We start from the raw sequence: 16,408 nt of genomic DNA, 5'->3' as shown, positions 1-16,408 counted from the left end.
AGTAACAGTAACAGTAGTAGCAATCTCTAAATAATAATCAGGGGAAGACCATTTGCAGTGGCCTCTATGCCCCAAATACCTTACCTATTCAGTATTATCAGCATAAGAAATTGGAGGGGAGGATAAGAAACCCTAATTCCTGAAATGATTTTGCAGATATTATTTGTCTTTGAAAGGGACGATAACATTATTTTCTGGCTTGCAGTTTGGGCTGCAGTACGGAGGAAAATATGCAACTTACAGTGCTGTTGGGATAGAAAAGTACTGACTAATGGCAGAGTTCAGGAAATCAGAACATGAAGGTGGATTTGGAGAAGAAAATGGAGAGCCGTGGAAGAAAAATGATGCTGAATTCACCCAGGAGTACCAGGACACTAGCTTGTACTAGCAAAATCATGTTGCAGTTCAATGTACATATTTATTTTTGTCATCTGTGAGATTTTATACCTGTAATGGCCCAATTGCAACAGACAGAAAATTAGGAGATTTGGGAAAAGCTGTGTAATTAGGTTCTGACCATTAACTTCTGCAGCATACTCAGTACTATGCTGATACTGGGTTTACTATGATCTTCGAAATTTAGGATAAGCGTAGGTAGAGTATAAGATGTTGCATTGGAACTGTGCCATTGAGTCATACTTGTTTACATTTTTCAGAAAGACTGGGAAACAAAGTATGTCTAGAAGGATTAGTAAAACAGTGCAAAAATTTAAAGTGTTACCTGGCAGTTAGAGTCACAGAGGAATTAAAAACAGCCTCCCTGTCTAATAGGGCTACATGAATGGAAAACAAAGAGGCTGTGTTTCTTTTCTTTTGTTACTGCGGCAAAAATATAGGGGGGATCTGAAGCAGATTTTTCCCTTGACATTTCCTCATTAAAATATTTTTGTGACCCTATGTTATCTGATGACTGATACTGACAAGTATTACACTTTCACTCCGTTGGGGTTCCAGGGTATGACTGTGACTCTGGAAGTGGCAAGGAATCATGCATGGCAGAAACAAGCAGCAGCAGATCAACTTTTCTGTCTTCAGAAAAGACCTCTGCCCTCCTCTAAAGACTTCTGAAACATAAGAGGGGTCCTTCCCATCCACCCTCCCATAGCTATGAAGGATTGCTGATGGAAGATAAACCTGACCCTTACAGCTTTCATCCTTTTTCCATGTTTTGAAACTTCTTCTGAGAAGGACAGAATTTCTGCAAGAGCTGAGGGATGAAAGCTGGCAAAGGAGGTATTGCCCCAGGAGGAACAGGATGACCACGACGTGTTAGCATGCCTCCACAAGCTTAGATGAAGGGATGGCTGACAAATTACAGCCCTCCCTGAACTGCAATGAAATGAGCAGCAGTAGCTGCAGCTGTAAGGAAATAGCTGATATTTGAAAATTTCCCATGGTTTGGAGTTGATATTATTTTGAGACTTGAAGTTTAGCCATTGGGCTTTGGTTCAGCCACACTGCAAGTCATAGGCCAAATTTTCGTGGTTGTAGGAAGACCTTAAACAGCCAAGCATCTGTCTCAGTGCATTAGCTGCAGAAAAAGCCTGCTAGGAATAGAGGAGAAATGAATGCAGTGCAGTGCAGAGGAGCCAGGTGAATGCTCAGTCAGTGTGGTAAGTAAATCTTACACACAGCTGTTACTATAGAAGAGACTATATTTTAGTGCAAATTATGCAAGCAGTTTGTACAGCGGTATGGTCATTGTTTCATTATATCATGTGAGGGGTATTGTTGATAGTAGTTCACAGGACACATGGGACTCACTGTCATTCTTAGTGTCTTCTTTTCTACCTTGTAACTATTTCAGTCCTATTTATGCCTTCTTGTGCTTCAGTTCTTAGGCCCGTGAAATGAGGATGATTATGCTGTCTTCTCACCAGAGGTCCATCTAACACTGGTAAGGGAACGGTGCTGTACAGGAGGTAAGGATTTCTAGTTTATTAGTTACACTAGCCAGAGGAGAAATCTTGAGGCTTTGCCTTAGGGCTTTAGTCTACCTGGAAATTAGCTCCTAAGAAATCCTTTAGCTAGAGATCAGCAAGCTACAAAGTAGCAAATCATAGAATCATAGAATTGTTTAGGTTGGAAAATACCTTTAAGATCATCATGTCTAACTGTTAACCTAGCACTGCCAAGTCCACCACTAAACCATGTCCCTGAGCACCACATCTACACGTCTTTTTTGAAAAGACCTCCAGGGATGGGGACTCAACCACTTCCCTGGGCAGCCTGTTCTAGTGCCTGACTACCCTTTCAGTGAAGACAGAAAATAGAAAGAAAAACATAAAAAATTACTTTTTTATTTTTTTAAGTGTTAAAATATGAGGATTTTTAACACCATGTTGTCATGAAAATGCTGCTGGACTTGAAGCAGCAGACTTTTCCAGTCAGACAGAAACTTGTAGTCACCAGCAGCAAGTAGGACTTCAACCTGTGCTTTTAGCAAGCTTTATAATTTATCCATGGCAGGTTAAGCATATTTTCACAGTTCTGACAGAAACGACCTGTGAGTACAAACAAGTCTTTCTGGAAATAGCCTTTAGAGAGGCAAAACTCTTCTGAGAAGTAGCAGTGGAAACTCTTTGTCATCCAAGAGGACATAAAGTCCCTCCATACATCAGAACTTAACTGCAGTATAGCAAATTTGTATGGTAAGATTTTCAACTGACTGAAATACAAAAATATTTTAACAAGTGAGCAGCTTATTTTGTCCTGTGCTAGCAAAAGTACTGTGTGAAAGTGATCCTGCATTGCTGCTCAGTGTCAGCACGGCTAATTCAGAAGCCCGCAGAAGGGAGCCCTTTCCCATGGCAGCAGCAGAAAGTATTCAAGAAGCTCTTTGCAGATTTTCCTTTATGTGTATATAAATTTGTGAACATTGAACTCATCCCCTCTCCCCGCCCTGGCCCAGTTTGTGAGGAGACCTCTGTGCCAGCATGTCCCCCTACTTTTGTGCTCTTTTCACCTGCTAAAGAGCAGAGGAGGACCTGGGACCAAGTGTGTAGCAGAATATTATCTTTCAAGCTAATAGATTCAATTGTAGGTTTGCTTCAGAATTTTCAGGCTTCAACTCTCCAGGTTCTCTGGATCTGGTGACCACATAGAGATATGACCATAGCAATAGTCTTTCATATTGTCATGGAATCAACCAGTAGGAAGGGGTAAAACATGTTCTTTGTCAAAAAAGGAGTCACATCACAGGAATCATGTTATTGTATAGTCCTCACAAGGTCAGCTGAAAGGAACTCCTTTTCATCTAATGTGTCTGTGGGGTATTCCAGTTGCATCAGTCTAAAGAAATCCTGATTAATGCGGTTATTTTCAGATTGAGACCGCCTGTTTTCTTGAAAATAAAAGTACATTCTGCATTGCAAATGAAAATCTAATGTCAGGCATAGAGCCTGTTGTAGCACTGAATTGCCTGGTCTCAAATTTTGTGAATGTGAAAGTCAACAGTAGGATCTTGAAAGAGAGCTTATTATCAGCTCTACCATCCCGAGGACGAGCCAATGAATCATGTATGTAAGTTTGTTTGGAAGAGGCTGCGTGTTGAAAATAATCATCTAGCAATTTCTTACTTTGTGGTGAATGAATACATGGATAAGTTGGGGCTGATAACCCCTTCTACTGGCTTGTTATGTCACTTTTACAGGAAGGTAAGGAGGAAATTCTGATACATATGGGGACATGTTTGTTCAGTAAAATGACTTTCAGTCGTGGGTTGGTCACTTAGTTTTCAGATCCGGTGGCACTACAAGTGGTCACAGGTTGCAAGAAACAGCAAGGAATTCAACCATAACAGAACAATGCAGAAAATCTCAGAACATGGGACTGTATGTGCTGAGAGAAAAGTTAGTTTTACTAGTGAAGTTATCCTAACTGGGCAATTTGCAAGAACTCTTCTTTTAATGAAACTTCTACTGAATGGAGTAAACAGTCATAATTTTCTTTCTTTTTTTTGGTTGCCTAGGCTTTTCTCAGTTTGAAAAATAAGACATTAAATATCTGGTAGAGGCCATTGTTTGTCTAGGAGGTTTGCAATTTATTGTTTAAAGTGTTTTTCCAATTACTATTATATGTCACTTTAGCTATGCATGTGATGCTGGAAGTTTGTTATTGCAGTTTTTCTGAATTCTGGAAGAGACAGGCCTGAACATAAAACAGGGGGAGTTGAGGTAAACCAATGCGTTCCTGTGAATCAAACAACCAGAGGGGCAGCCTGGACTTGGGAGTGCACAATCTGCATGTATCATGCAAGACACAGGAAGGCTAGTCCATGGCAGCTTGATCGATTATATTGAACCCTTTTTTTCCCCACCTCTGCTACAAGACAGACTATTTCATTCCTTCAATATGTGTAGAAAGTGAGATAAACATTTTGGGTGGGAGTAAGTCAACAAAGAAAGATAGGCAACGGAATCTTCTCTGGTGAGACATGATAAACTCTGTCTGGAGGAAAATTGCAAGTTCCTACAAATGCTTGCTATAACTTACAGCTGTAAATAGGGAAGATAATATAGGGATGATATCATTACAAGTCAAGTTGGAATACATGGTCCTAATTTTCTTGGGGAAATCACACCTGGATCACAAGGGGAATCATCATGGCATAGACTTAACAGTGCTAGAAGACTTGTTGTGAAGAGATCTTTTCTAGACTTGTTAATTATAATTCCGCAGAAATTCCCCTATAAACTAATTAGAAAAACCACAGCCGCCTTCAATTTTGCCAGGTCATCACTTACATATAAAAAGCCCTTGACAAATTACATGGCATTTACATGTAAAGCGTGACTTTTCTCTTCTTCAAAGTTTAATATTTTCTGCCAGTGCAATGAGGAAATGCTTTGGACACCCCAGTGTAGCAAATTTGGAATCTAAAAATATGCCGGGGTCGCTATTTTTCTTGTGAAGCTGTTGTGTGTAATTAAATCCAAAATTTTTGTTTGAAGATACCTCCTGGGTAATAGCAATAGTGCTGGCATTATGAAAAGTCCTTAGCTGGGCTGTCTGCATACTACCTTATCAGTAAATGTTTTATGAGTTTTACAGGTCTGCTGCAGTCTGACAAGTCAATTTCAGAGTTGTGGCCATGTATAGCTATCAGTGTGGTGCCTGTAAGTTGGCAGCCCTTCTGGTTCTCTAGTCTGTGGGTTTAGCTGGCCTTCTACCATTGCATATGTCAAGATCTCAATGTCTTTTTCGCATTTGCGCCTTTCATTCATCTAATGGGCTGCAGCAAAGCAATGTGGTCCCTAATGAGGTGACAGTAAAAGCTGATAGGGAGTTTCCTGAAGAAGAGAAAACTAAAGAAATACAAAGCTTAAACAAGAAGATTGGAAGACAGAAAAACATTTTCCCTTGACATTTAATAAAATCAATTACTTGGCATTGTTATAATTTATTATTACAAGATGTATATTATAATATATTAATATCTATTTTGTTCTATCTTATTTTGTTCTATTTTATTTTCTTAGATTTTATTTGTGTGTGCTTAGGGACCAATCCTATTCATCTGACTTCCTGTTTTATCAGATAACTAATCTCATTGTGATCAGTGGGATCACTGGAATTGTACTAGAGAAACTTCTATGTACGTATACTAGGGCCAATTTTTTTTTTATAGTTCAAATTTAAGCCTGCACAAAAAAAGACTAGAATAACAACAAGAAAAGCTCTTAGTTGTTTTTTCCTGTGCTAATTAATTTCTTATTATATACATAACATTGTTTTGTTTGTATAATTTATTTTGCTGAAATCGTAGCATAAAAACCATAATAATAATAATAACAACTAATAAAATAATTCCAATGCTTTTCTGCAAGAATAGGATTTGTATTATCATTTTTCTTGGGAGCTGTCATATTAAAATAGGGTAACTGCTTCTGATTGTATATGTTACTCTATATCATTTAATAGGGTCCTTATTGCTGAGTGAGACTCTTAAAAATTCAGTTCCTTGGAATGTTAAGTAGTTGGAGAATAGGGACTCAACTGGAAACAGTTCAAAATTGCTTAGGTTTTGTGTTCTCAGCAGTAGATAGATTGGCTTGGGTTTTGTCATGTTATGCCTGCCTTTGACTTGCTCATCTTCAGCACTTTGAAACCTAGGCTTCAATATCTCCAACTGGATGCCTGACATCACTTCTTGCTTTGAAAATGCTAATCTGATTATTGTGTCTCCACTGCTTCCTGAGAGCAGTAAGGATGATCTTTAATGCTGTATTTTCCCCATTTTATCCCACCGTGCATATCCATAGCGCTTTTCATTTGTTGCTTTTATTTGCATGTGTGGTAGGTTTTCAGCATGCTTTGCTTTGTGCATTTGGATCTGCAGGCGAAGCTTGATGGATTTGTCTGTCTCACTCTCTCTTCATGCTCAGTGAAAGTGTCCTTGTACCATCAAGCACTTGTTTCACCTCGCTGCATCGCAGCAGAGCTTACACTAGCAATCACAATACTAATGCTGTTCTAAGAAATAATTGCAGAGGCATTCTACTTAACAAAAAGTAAGAAAGAGATATTTTCTTCTGAATGTCTTTGAGACAAGGCAATCCTAGTCTTAATTTTGCCATGGACCCTTGGAAGTCTGTGACTTCAACAAGCTGGATTGTGCTCTACTGTTGCTATTATTCTGATCTCTTAATGTGCCTGATTGAGAGATTGATGTTTCAAAGGCCTAAAAAGCCTTCAATGGCTATAGTGTAAAATTCTTTATTCAGGGAGAATCAAAAAGGATCCCTGCTGTTCCTCTGTATTATAAACCATGTCTAAATTTATTTAAATTGATATTGGGCAGCTTGCATTTGGCAAGGTAGGAACCTTACAGAGAAACTGAGTTACATACGAGTTTATTTTCACAGAATGATGCTTTCTTGTCTCTTTTTATTAATTTTTGATCCACGTTGTTTTGGAAAGAGACAGAATCTGATTGTGAATTATCTGTGGGTTCAGTTACGAAGTACTTGAAAATGGCATCTGATTTTGGTAGAAGACCTGGTATCCTCTGTACGTGCTCCAGACTTGAAAGGGAAGGACGAATGAGAGGGAATACTGTTGTGACTAATGAGTCAGTCATGCTACTGTTGACAGATATATGAACTGTCAATCTTCTTACAAGACCTTAGCAATCAGGCTGACATTAACTGCAAAGTCATTCCTGTATCTATAATCTGTATACATTCCAGTTATGCTCATTGCACAATTTTCTATGTACCATCCATAAGAAACATATATCTGTATTTTCCATATATGGAAATGTTGCCAGATTTCAGAAATAGATCTCTTTGTAGAAATACACAGTGTACAATTAAGAAAAAATGATGCGCTCTGTCTCATCCAGGTTTTCCTTCCTACATTCCTCTACACAGTGAGAAAACATCAGGTTCAGTCCAAGCTGATTATTTTCTAAATAAGTGCAAGTTATTCTATGCTGCCTTAAAGAACATTTTTCCACAAAGCTCTGTTCAGAGAGAGTGATCCTGAAGGTGTGCTCAAAGAGCATGATCCACGTGCTCAGAGTAAGGCAGAGGTTGTGAGCAGCTAGGCAGTCATTGCTCTTCAAATTTCCACGGAATTCTAGGCAATTTCCCTGAAATGAAGGCTGATTTTTTGTGTGTGTGCAAGCAGCATAAGTAAGCACAGCCTTGCAAAAGCAGCAAAAAGGATTTATTTTTTTTTTTTGCCAGCCTACTCACCAACTCCCTCCCGTGGCTTAGCCAAAACACTCCACATCTATATTTTTATATCATTATGGCTCTTTGTTGAGATCAAAGTAGACAAGAAAAAAGGTATTATGAGTTCCTGAGTACATTTTCAATAACTGGTCATATTTCTTTGCAAAAATATCAAAGACTTCCTACTCATTGCTTAGAGAAATCAACAGATGCTCTCAAAACAAGTGTGAAAGAGCTGTAATGAAAGGTAGGCTATGATTAACAGAGTTGTCTTTATTCCATGTGTATTCTGTTTTCTCTTGGGCATTGAATATAGAACCACATTGACACATGTTAAAGCAACTGGACTATATTATTTGGTAGAGATGGTGGGAAGGGAAAGAGAAGGGAACAATCATTAAAGAAGCTTTTGGCAGAGTTTTCTTCATGCTTTGTAATAATATAAATGAACTGTAATCTATGTCATTTTCTGACTACATCAAATGCTTGTTGTGGAGAAAAGGAACTGTTTGCTTGACAGTGATATTAGCAGTGCTCTAAATTGCTTTGCTTATGCTGGAAACAAGTAATAATTATTCTTTTTTACCCATCATCATAGCAAAGTGTAACTTCATAAAGGAAAAGAATGAGGGATTTTAAAATAGACACATGAAGGACACAGTAAATTGGTTATTAAATAATACCAAAACTAGGCAGATGCAACGGAAGGCACCAAAAAGATATAAACTCTCGATTAACTGTGAGTAAATGACAATCTAACCTTTTTTTATGAATGCTGTGATCTAGAAAGGAACTGACTTCACAGAAGTGCGTCCGTTCTTGTGGTATGGAAACAAAGCTGTAATTGTAGGCAGTGTTTAGCATGTAATTAGGATGCAGTCAGAAATCCATGAATCCAAATCCTCTTGTAGGACACCATTAAACTGCTGGTTATCACGAAGTGGATTCGTAACAAACAAGATGTAGTGCAACGAGCTTATCCAGGGATGAATTCAGGCTCTGAGTAGATAAGGCAAGGGAATGACAATTAATTGAAAGACCATTGTGTCACAAAGCAGATGGATTTCAAGGGCAGACCTGGGGTAAAGGATCTGTTTTTATTGCTATTAAAGTGTTTAAGTGGGCTAATGAAGGACGTGTGTGTGTGTGTATATGCTTATCACTAACAAGAAAAATCATATTTTCTACAGATTCAATTACTACAATAGAGCAGTTTATATATATGTATCTTCAAATGTAGTAAATACTGTACTTCCAAAATTGTCAAATATAGCTATGTAATCAAACCCGCAAGAGTTTTATTAGAGTTGCATAATCAATCTTCAAAAGCCAGTAGCTTCTAGGATTAGTTTCCACTGGACTTTGATTCCTTTCTTTTCTACATATATATTGTTACATAGTTTTTAATTACAATGCCACGTGATATTTTCTTACACAGGATCGGAGCATTGATCTCACAGAAATAAACAGACCCGAAAACGTGCAGATAATAATGTGATGCTGTCTCTGCACAGCATTTCCAGTCAAACATTCCCATCTGCATTACAAGCACTGGCCTGCTCCAAAACAATAGCCACTTTTTGCTTTTTCTGAATTTGCATTTGTGATTCATAAAACGCAGAAGAAGTATTATGGAAGCACTGGTAAGTGTTAAGAAAGGCTTTAATTCTATCAGCTGTATTTATTTAGTGTTTTTTTTGTTGGCCATCTTCTCCCTACTGTGAAAGAGAGCGTTACCTGTCTCTCAGGGTGGAAGGGGAACCTGTTGAGACTGGCTGAAGTGGGGAAGGTTACTTTCCTTGCCGGAGTACCAGTCTAATTGCTGTGCCTACAGTTTGGTTAGGCTCTTCAGCAGCAGATGTGAGAAGCTCTTGCCTCACCACTGCATGCCATCAGGACTGGGAAACAGACTAACAGTTTTATTGTGGTCTGCCCTCTGTTCTGATGCCCTACCATAGCATATTAAGTTTCTACCCAGTTTAAGAGGGACTTTAAAGTTCCTCATGGATGTGTTGCCAGCTTTTTTTAACTTCAGCAGAGCAACATATTTTCTAGTCCTGTTCTTAGAAAGAACAGAACAATTCCGACAAAATGTTGTCATTAAAATTAAGAGAAATTATCAGTCCTTGACAGACAGCTGGTATACAGTTTCAGCTTGGGTGATTAAATGTAAATAAAACTAGGAAAGCTAAAAGTCAAGTCATCAGAATGGGAAAAGGCATGCTAATTTAGCAAGTGTACCAGTCCCCAGCATATAGTTTTGGCCACTATTATGTCTCTTAATGTCTTTACAGCATTTAAAAAATATATTTTATGAAACAAGTTTGTGGCAAGAATGAACTTACTAGCTTATGATGATTTGACAGAAAATAATACTGGTCCAAAGCTGCTTAAAGAAAGCTGGAGACAGATGTGTTAGACTTTACTAAGACATTTTCTGAAGGTTAGAGGATGCACATCCGTTTTTTCCTGTGGCACTGCAGTGGCCTCTGCTCAGTTCTCTACACCAATTACTCTTAATCTAGTAAGAAAACACTGTACCAGAGAGTGGTGTGCATGGCTGACTTTGGCTCAGGCTGATATAAATTAATATTGCTTTTGCAACTATAGGGGCATTTATTTGAGGTAAACTTTTCTCATATTTATAGACACCAATCAAAATTCCATGGATGGGAAAGCAGTAAAAAAGGTCAGTACTTGGTAAACTTCAGTTTATTTGTTTCTAAGCCACAGGTAGGTGTGTACTGTGGAAGCGAAGGAGAGTGTACAGCACCCTTTATCCATCTTTCAACTGCCTTTGTGTGGATCCCATAAGGTCAAGGTGGAACTGTGGTTCTTTTCCTTGTAGGAGAATAGTGGACACTGTCTCAAGGATGTTTGGCTGTTACCTTCCAGCTATAATGGCTTAGAGTGGGCGGGCAGGCTTATTCTGCACTGAAACACTGAGAAGGAGGTATCACCTTGCAACATGCTGCTTTGTCTGAAGGCTGTGATTTAATTTATGTGATGAGGGAGCTATTAGTGTCCTAGATGGATTTCCTGATCCTCTTAACCCAGCTGAATGATAACTTATGGAGTGGGAAGGGTTTTCAATCTTTTATTTGTAAATATGATCATTTCAGGAAGGTGTTGAAGAGGAAACAACAGGAAGGGAAAATAATGCACAGCCAAGTCAGCTTACCTTTACTGTGGAAAAACAGACCTGGGTACATATTCTTTGTCTGCCACCTCCTGCATTGCATCTTGTGTCTTCTGTTAACAAATCAGCTGAATGAGGACTCCTGAGTGAGGCTCTGCATTTTAAATGTCTCTATGCTTCAGTAGAAGGAAAAAAGAAGCAAAGGGTAGCAGTGCTCAATTCAGTAGTGACAAATATATTCTCCTGCCTGTTGCTGGCTCAGGTGTTCTGAGAACAAATTGAATGCATAGACTGAGAGCCAGTATTTTCAGCATGGAAACCACAAGTCTTGGAAAGGAAGTTTTCCACTTATGGCTCCTCTCCTCCAGGATATATTTATCTTCATCTTTACTGCTTCTTTAATGTATCATGCAGAAAGTATTTTTAGCTGACTTGCCAGGGAAACCAATTCAGAAATCCTATGCAGATTCTTTTGATGTTTCCATTAAATAAAATTCCATCATGGTGAATATAAGATGAGCAAGAGTTCTTTAAAGTCTAATTCATTATTTTAAGGTGGTTATCTATATAGGAAGAAACTATTTTGCAAATATTTAGCCCTTCATCTAAATGTAAATTATTTCAGAAGTTATAAATTCCAGATCAAAATAGTGAAAAATTTTCTAGATAATAAACTTACCCTTCCCCAATGCAGAAGAGTGTGCAAGAGTATTTGCCTAATAAGTTTAAACTCCTGAGATGTGTATGCTCAGCAGCAGCAAATGTATCCTGTGCTTAGATCATGTTGTAAACATTATCATGCACTTGGTTGTGGTGGGAGACTTAGACCTCTCCAATTATACCTAGGTTGAGGGGAGAAGATCTTTGCTGTTAACATAGCTGACAAAATGATTCAGTGCTCAAGGTCTCTTAGTGCTGCTTGACTGTAGGGAAGAGGAAGCAAGGAGGAAAGGTGTTTATTTTCTCCTTGTTCCAGGACCACATTGCTGGCTCTTTGTTTTGAATGCATGAAGGACTGACAAAGTGTGCCATAACCAGCCTGTAAATCTCTCCAAGGTTATAAAGTTCCCACATCCAAAATTTCTGGATCTGGAAAAATAGTGTCAATTATCTGGCAGTTAACAGACTGGATAGAACTGTGAATCATTCTTTTGGCTGCAGGTGATTATAAAGCATGGCACTGATTTTTACATCCAGATTTAGCTCTGTCCCATTGAAGTCTATTTTTGTTTCAGTTTGTGATATTGATGTCACAAGACTTTTTTATAGGAACATGTTGCTCATTCTTAAGAAAAACAGAAGTATCCCAGCTTCTAGCTCTGCTTTCCTGAACAGTATCATACAACTTAGAACCATTTAGCTCCAGCACACTCAGACATGCAAAGAAAATACAATGGAAGGTGCTATTTTGATAGTTCAATTCCATCAAAACTAGCAGATCCTTGAAAATGTGTTTTTTTAAAAATTTTCAGCTTTTTAAGCCACAGAACAACTTAAAACAGGCATGAAAACTTCCAAGTCCCTGTTTCTTTCCTTTAAAGATTGTTCTGTTGATTTTGTCTGAAGTCAATATCTAACATGCCTCTGTAAGTGAAAAGACACTCAGGTCTGGAAATAGAGCTCTCAAGGAATTTTCCTTCAGAATGCTTTTATTATCATTACAGTTTCTACAAAGTGAGAGAAAGTGTTTGCAAATGTTAATTTTACCCCCCAAAATACTGATTAAGGAATTCTAAATTTTAAAAAAGTAAGAAAATATTTTGTCTGGAGTCAATCTGACACTAACCTGAATGTCCCTATTTTGATGCATTGTCTGAATGGAATTGGAGTTCAGAGTCCTGACACCTCTCATCCGTTGTATATGCCAAGCTCTCTGGCTGGCCTGTGTCTCCTGCAGCACAGCTTGGTCTGCCGCTTGCTCACAGGCTGAAGCAATGGCTCAATGGCTGCCATGTGCTGCAGGACAGGAGCTGCAGTCCAAGCAGACATCCCTGTCTATGGAGACGAGCTTAAGTACCAGAAGTACCTGGGATGCAGGGCTGATCTGACACAAATATGTCTCTGTACAGATCTGCTGTAAAACATAAATGACTGACAGTTTCTGAATCACACTTGTAGTGTTATGCTATGCAATGAACTCTCTACTTCAGATTTTCATTTTTATTCTTGACAGAAGCTAATTTTTATGTTTTTAAAGAGGCAGAATTTTAACTTAATGCTCAGCTCTGTCCAGAACAAACACGTGTTTCATGGCATCATCCCTGTTACCACATACAGAAATACAGTAAAAGTTCAGAGGCACATATTCCCCAGCAGTCACATTCTGCTCTTTGCTGTAATCCCAGTGTCCTGAGGGTTGTGAGCATACATCTGAAACCAGAATCTCTGGGTCCTACTCTCTAATAATAACAAATATTGAGGTAGAAAATTGTGTTGATCAAGTTGTTTATGTGGCACATTCCAAATTTCCTGCACACTCAAAGCCTAAAAGTGCATTCTTTTGCTACAGGGTGCTGAAAACAGAATGCAACTTAGAACAACTTGGCCTAATGAAGTTAATATTAGAATGTATTTGTTATTGACAGGGCACTAGAGCACAAAAAATAAAACTCCAATGGGAGTTGAGTGGTTTCAAGAAGTTCACAGAATAAGATAAATTAGGGATAGAAGGGACCTTAAGAAATCATTTAGTCCATTTTTCTTTTCTAGTTATGGCTGTCATCATCATTGGCATGTCTATCTAAGCTGTTGGCAAAAAATCTCCAGTGCACAGTCATATGCAAATATCATAAATATGATATTTAGCTACCAGTTTATTTAATGAAAGCTATAACAGCATCAGAAGAGAAATCTGGTGTGGCCAATTATTCTGCCTTCAAAGCACATTCTGACCTTGAACTCAGCCAAGAGAGGACTTCCTAATGGACAGAGATCATCCTGTTGTGAGACAGATGTAGCAGATCACACGCTAATCTCCATGCTGCTTTTTGAGGGGGCATGGGAGGGACAGTTACTGCTTTCTGTTGAAAGTTTGCACTTGGTTGCTTCTGTCAAAATTTGCACACACCACTGGCTTGGTTCAGAGTGGTCTGTTATAGGCTGAACACAGACATTACTTGTACTCTCAGGAGCTGTACTGTGTGTTTTTTTTCTGGTGTAGCTGAGAATCTGGGCTGCTGTGCTTCTGATTTGTTTCATATGGACAATGAATAAATTAAATTAATAGTTTTCTTTCAGCCATTAAATGCCATAAAATTAAAAATTTTCATCATATAGAAAAATTCCCATTGACCTCCCTGAAGCAAGAGTGCACAACTGATGTGTATAATGATGTGTAATGATGTGTATAATGAATGATTCCACAGTTAAATTAGTTATAAATTTTCCTGCTGAACTTTTAAGATACTGGTTAGCTATGGCTGTGTCTCAAAAGGCACAAATTATTTTTATCTCTTACCCTGCATAAGAACCTGATGCTTGCACATGTTGGTTTCTTCTTTACTCAGAAGCTGTCCTCTCCACATTTTGTAAGGGATCTTCTATTTGGAAAAATAGATGTTCTGTTCCCAGGTAGTGTGGCAGCGCATCCATATTCATTAGGGCTGATGTTGTTTTCCTTCTTATTCTTGTAAATTCACCATTATAGTGATCACCTCCCTGGTCTTGGTTTATTGATTAGTCTTGCTGTATGTCCTTTCATTGCTCAGGCAGAAATGAATCCTCCCCTGTATCCACCTATCAGTGGTTGTGTTAAAACACAGGAATTACCACTCTGGGTCAGAGCTGAGGTCCATTTAGGCTTGTTTCCCATCTCTAGTAATGGACAGTACTAGAAGCATCATGATAATGAACAAGTGTTATTTGCCTTCCATTCCTGTGAACTCCCTCCTGCCCTGAAGCATGCAGTTGCTTTACCTTCCAGTCTCTTGTTTCTACTCTCTTGTTTTTAACTTGTCGTTTGTTTTTTTTTTTTTAATTCTTAATTTGGTTTTGGCTACAAAACTACATTCTGACAATAAGCTGGTTTCTCAGTAGCAAAATCTGAGAGTAGGACAGTTTTACTACCATACATGTTGGTCTTTTTGAAAATAAATAGGGTAATTGCAGTTCTGCTAGCAATGGTCTGCTGGTGTTGTTGATGATAACAAAGCAAGAAGACAGACGGAAGCAGAGATGCTGAAGCAGTCTAAGTAAGAACGTAATTTTCTATCTAGCAGAGCTGTATTTTAAAAGTGCAACTTGAAAAGCATAGATATGCAATGTCTGTGGTCACAGGGACTTTCTAGACGTACCAGAGCAGTGTAAAGACAAGGCTTTATTCTGCCATACTATGTGGTGCTAATGCAAAGGGTAGAAGAGGGGAAAAGAATGGAAGCAGCAACATCTTTTCCCCCTTTGCTCCTCATATGTTGCTGTTCATTCTTTCTACCTACTGCTCAGCAGATACCATTTAAATGGTGAGCAGTTCATTTTGCTCAACAACAAATGCAAGCTTTTCTTTCTCTATTCCATGTCAGTTCTCATGAAAGATATCAGGCAGATGGGTTTGGAAGCTGAAGCTCTCCACCTGCAACAAAAAAGTCCAACACACACATCAACCAATATAAGCAATCCTGTGCTGCCTGCCATGTTGAGGCAAATGGGAGCTGAGTTTTCGTTGCATTAATTTTCTGTTTTCTGTACTGTAACTGTTAACAGGATTCCTATTGTAGCTTTTGAAGCTCAGCACCCACAGTTCAGTAGGAATGGGCTGGAGGCTACTAAACAGGTATCAGATGACAACTGGACTAGTTTTTGACCAAAATCAGGGTAGAAGAGCTTATCTGTTTAATTTACTTAAAAGAGCTTCTGTAGAGCTTATCACCAGAACGTTTTTTGTTAATCCATTTCCTAGAGGATGAGGCTTATCTGATCCTACATTCTTGTCTGTGAATGTGTTTGTGTGTGTCTGTATGTCTATGTGTTTTCCTCTCTTCTTGGAATGACTTTTGCACCTTGAGGATCCCAGCTACATGCCAAGACAGTCTCAAGATACAAAATTCCTGCAAGAGTCATGATGCTGTGTGTTTGTGTGAGACAGACATCATCAGAGTCCTGCTGAGGAAACAATGTAAGACACAGATCCATATGAAATGAAGCTTCATTAGCTACTTAGATCATTGACCTTCTTGGTTTTGGATATGTCAGTTGCATCCTCTTCTCTCCTTTGATTTACTCTGTTAAGAGGAGTGTCCTTAGTATGTGGCATCACCTTAGTGGTTTACTTTCACCCTTGAAGAGGGTGAAGTTCTTAACTTTTGAAAAACTTTTTATGATCCTAGAATGGGGTTCATTTTTTTCCACCAAGCACTGCTTCCAATATGACAGTCTTGCCTTAAGCATTTTCCTTGTCTTCAGCATTTTTTTTTTTTTTTTGTGAAGTAACAATTATTTTAGCTGAAATAATCAACTCAGACTGTTCAGACATTCAAATCCCCTTTTCAGTATAAACATGTAGAACCTTAACTTGTGGTAATTTACATCTTTAAAAATTATTTCAGTAAAGTAAATGGAGTTCTTTGGGTAGCTTGCAAAAGTGTTGGTCTGCAGA

This window comes from Platalea leucorodia (assembly GCF_965183815.1).
Source record: "Platalea leucorodia genome assembly, chromosome: Z".
Lineage (NCBI taxonomy): Eukaryota > Metazoa > Chordata > Aves > Pelecaniformes > Threskiornithidae > Platalea > Platalea leucorodia.
This window is presented reverse-complemented; position numbering follows the sequence as displayed.